The sequence below is a fragment of the Anser brachyrhynchus genome, assembly GCF_964034855.1.
Source record: "Anser brachyrhynchus genome assembly, chromosome: 4".
Classification (NCBI taxonomy): Eukaryota; Metazoa; Chordata; class Aves; order Anseriformes; family Anatidae; genus Anser; species Anser brachyrhynchus.
In genome coordinates, this window is record NC_137698.1 from 25,922,528 (window position 1) to 25,927,273 (window position 4,746).

Consider the following 4,746-nt stretch of genomic DNA (forward strand, 5'->3'; position numbering starts at 1 on the left):
TTATCTATTCTTCTAATCATTTATCTTTCTTCTTAACTTCCAGATATTCTTATCACCTTAGTGCAAACCAAGAAAACTCTTAAGTTGCTGAACAGTGTGTCATGAGAGTAAGCCCAATTAACTCCCCAAATCCCCACAAAGAATCAACAAGGAAAATAAAATTGACTAGGGGAAAAAAAAAAGTTTAAGCAAGGTACTCATCCATCATCTGAGGATGAGATTGGAAAAAGAACCTGGACCAGCAAAGGTCAATGCACCTCATTACACCAACACGAACTTGTACTGGCTGCAGTCAATCAACGGTCAATATCAAGCTTCCTAGTGAGGATCTCATCATACCTTATGAGAGGTATACCGTAGGACATCATACCGTAGGACAGATAAAACGTGCTCAAGGACAGCAAATTTCAAAGAATCCTCATTATTTTTAAGTAGGCCAACCCCCAGGACATATCCATTTCATCCAGAAAAATTAATCCAGTCTGCTCCCTGCCATCCTCTTTTTCCCAGGGACCCTCAGGCATACACAAAGATTAAAGGCTACATGAACTATCCTGGCAGGCTGTTCCCTTTTATCAGAACAGCTTGACAACTCCCCTGTCATCACTAGCCTTGGTGGAAGATAACAGTGGGAACAAAATTTGGCAACTACCTGAGAGGTGACTTATATAGTAGCCATGGAAAAGGCAAGACTGCTCACTAAGATGACGACGCTGTGTCTTACAGATTCCCCCCTTTGTTTCTCCACATGAAATAATGGCTCTGGTATCACCACTTCGGATTCCTACTCAAGGGTCTCATCGTACGTTGCCAAAGCTGCGCCACAGTAACCACCTGCCCCAGGTTTGACAAAGCCTTCTCCCAGTCTGAAATGCAGAGCTGCCCTCCTTCAGGATGTTTTCTCCACTGGTGACCCTGAAGGAGGAGCTCACGGCAGGACCTGCTCAAAGAGGTTCATGGCCTCACTGTCAAGTCAACATTCTTTCTCAGCCTGAATTTTCTGATCCTGTTTGCATTATTGAAACATAAGCAAGTCTTCAAGATGAACATTTTAGATTGGTATTTGAAAACGGGGAGGGACAGAAGACACAAGGTGACTTCATCTCTTAAACATGTTGGTCACTCAAACGCAGTCTTACTTTAGAGGCCCAGAGGCAGGGCTGGAATACCTGCACAGAGGGTGCAGCTCATGATCACTCTACACAGTAAGTAAAAGTCTGGAGTAAAAAAAGATACCGGAGTATCTTACACTGAGAGAAATATCAGCATTTGGAGCTGACGATCTCCAAGAAGGGATGCAAGAGACAGTGCAAGATTCGTCTGCATCATTAGCATGAGCCAAGGCACAGGAAACCCACACACCATCCGTCCTTTTGCTCCTGAGAACTGCTGGCTAAACACTTTCTGATCAGAGGCAGTGACTGCCTGCACATACACAATTAGAATACACTTACAGACTACCACAAAAAGCTGTTCTTCCCTTAAAACAATCAAACTAACACCCCCCCCCCTTTTCCACCTTGGCAGATCAATGAAATATTGTTCTTTTTAAGCTAATCTCTAGTGAAGGTCTTGGTTCTGCCCAGGAGGAAGATATTTCATAGAGGGGAGGAAAATAAAGGTGGAAAGCATGGAAGAGGTGAGGAAAAAGAGCAACATATTTCATAGCTGCTGCTTAAAGCTTCTCAGAAGGCTTTGGCATATTAGAATAACAGTGTGGGAGATGAATTACCAGAAGCAGAGCAGGCGAAACAATCTAAGATGCATGATAAATGCACATTGACACATGCATGGCTTATAAAAGACATATATACAAGTCATGAAGAGCTAACTTCAAGGCCTCATTTAAGTGAAAGTGTAGCAAATCATGTTTCAAGACTGAAGGATGCAGAGAACAATTTATTTTCTCTGAACAACATATCTCAATATTGTCTTTCTTGTTATTCCTTCATTAATAGGAAGAATAGAAAGATCATGGCATTTCAATTCCAGACAGTTGTAAGAGGTGGCTTGGTTTCTTTCTTGTTTCTGTTTTGAAATGTCATTAGATGATGCATTTGTTAACAAATTAACTTAATAAAACAATAAATACCTCTTTGTTTGACTTATCAAGAATTCTTATTATCTAGCTCAAAATAAAGACTGTTTAAATATCTCAAACCCGTAAAGGCAGGAATTGAGCAAAAAAATGGGAGTCCTGCTGTGTTTCATCCCTATTGAAAAGCTATTCATTGTTTTTTAGTCATCCTTCACAAAAGGAAATCTTTTATGACAGGTTAAAACCAAAGCAAATTTTAATCCCCAAGTTGTGACAAAAATGTTCTACTATGAAAAAACAATATTCAGTTTCATTAAAAATCTTGCAACTTTTTCTAAAGCACATTATTTAACACAATACTTTGTCTTTTTATATCAACCAACTACATTAACTCAATTCAGAATAGTTCTTGCTAAGCCATTTTCATTGCCAATTTCTTTCTTTTTTTTTTTTTTTTAAGACAACAAAACAAGAAACTTTGTGGGCAGAGCACCATCTGCTTATGCTTTAATTTCATTAACAGTTATATTTTGAGACCTTCAACTGTAAAGAAATTTTCCAAATGTGAACCAGTATACCGATTTTACTTTACACCTTCTTGCAATCCCCTCCTGCTGCTCAGAGGTGTACCACACATCAGTGCTGGCTGCTGCTATTCGCAACTCAGCATTCCACAAGGAAATCAAAAGAAAATAAGTTGCAGCTTCTGAAAGCCAGAGCAATATTAAAACAAACAAAAAAAAATTACTGGTGTCAGTGATTAGAATGAAGGATTCAAGAAAAGGTAGTAAGAGAGAAACTTGAAAGAAATGCAATTAGTATAACATGGAAAAAAAACAACTCATTTGTTCTGTGAGTTGCAAGAAAGCATGCTTACTCATGGAGAAGGAAAAAGCCTTCAAAATGGTAAGAAGTCTACTAGCCTGGGGCAACAGAAGTTAAAAAATGAAAGAAATGATAATGGCAAGCTGGGTAGGAATACTAATATTTTTCTGTCCTTAGCGGTGGTGGGAGTGAAAAGTCTCAGCTCTTCTTTCCTCAGGTATTCCTGTTTAATACAGTCCTTTTTTGAGGATCAACTTCATTTCAAAAAAAGTAGCCATTTTTGTTTTCTACATAAAGTTTATACCTAGCCAGGTAAGAATAGCATTGTTACTCCCACGTGGGAATAAAATGGGAAGTCAGCGGGTTTTCAGACAATAGATATTCTGTTCTGTAAAACACACCTCTAGAAAAGCACCAGCCTATTCCACAAACGGCTTGCTGCAAGCAAGGAATTTGTTGTCGTTTTTTTCCCCAAAAATTCAGACCTACCAATTCAAATGAGCTATCAAATGACTAAGCAAACATTTCAAAACCATTTAACCACATATATGAAGAACACAATAAGGATTACTACTTGAAAACAAAGGTTGAATAAAAATATTCTCCTTCTCCTCTACCTGGCTTACAATTACTAACAAGAAAAGAGCCCTTCTCCACAAAAGCACATACTTTGCCAGCAAGCTCTTTCAAGAAATAGCCGACAATTAAACCAATAAACCCCAAACCAGAAACCTGCTCTAAAGCACAAGCCCAACTTTTGGGTTAAGTTTTTCAGAAATCTACCCCTGAAAGTTCAGAATGCCCCAAAATCCAAGCCTGAACAGCACCGCAGGTCGCAGAAATGCACATTGCTGGCTGCTTACTGCTCCCGTTTGTTGGACCATGCTGGCAACATCCTGCTTTCTGCACACAGTAGCTTGGCATTCCTGTTAGTCATAGTGGGAAAATACCTCATTTGCCAACACGGTGCCAAAATCTAGAGCACTGCAGGGCGGAGGTGGACTGCTAAAGGCAGATTCAAGCAAGATAAATTCCCTTTAATTCACAAAAAGATTAAAGAAAACTGGTGGAGGAGGCGGCCTTTTAAGCAGCATGTTTCTATTTTTAAACTAATCGTTCACAGCAGATGTTTGTTTTCCATACTTATGGAGGAAATCTAGTAATTAAATGTAACTGCTACCAGACTTGGAATCCTTCTCTCAGTTTATATGGCCTATTTTCTGTGAAAAGCATCCACCCCCCTCCAAGGTAGAAGTCAAACCTATTAATGTAACAGCTTATCCTGCCCTATTTCCACTTGGCAGTCTCCCGTAATGCTGATTTAATATCTGACAAAAATAGGACAAAGATACTGTCATTTTTCATTAGGGAATGCCAGCTCAGTACAAGCAATTTTAACTCTACTGAGCTCGAGCTGGAGAAGGTTCGTGCTGCTTGACCGTGTGATGAAAAACCCACGCACACACTTCTGCATGTGGTATGCTGCTCTTCAGGCTGACATCCCGATGACCCACTGGGCCTTTTCTGATAGCTAAACTTACAACAGAATTTCCACTGCTTTAGCTTAGCCATCACCTCTCAATTCAATAAATCAGAACAGAGTTAGCGGTTACCTAGATTTTCACATCTTTCCAAGTAAGGACTTTATTGCATGCTATTTTTAATGCCCCTTTCTGCAGCCACTAAGCAGCTCCAACTACCACATCTATTGTCACTTGTTTTCCAAAAACGACCCATCAAACCCGTTGCGTAGATTCTTCCTTCCCAACTTTTGTGGTCTTACTCATGGTTTCTTTCTCAGGCACAGCATTAGTCGAATAGTTTTAGTCCACAGTTCCCTACGTGAACACAATCATCAAGCTTTTTATTGCATAAACTTACCT

General features: G+C 39.7%; 1 protein-coding gene across 4 annotated transcripts in view; it reads right to left on the bottom strand.

The window, feature by feature from the left end:
• GALNT7 (polypeptide N-acetylgalactosaminyltransferase 7) overlaps positions 1 to 4,746 on the bottom strand; it is a 75,000-nt gene that overhangs the window by 64,723 nt on the left and 5,531 nt on the right. The window lies entirely within an intron of this gene.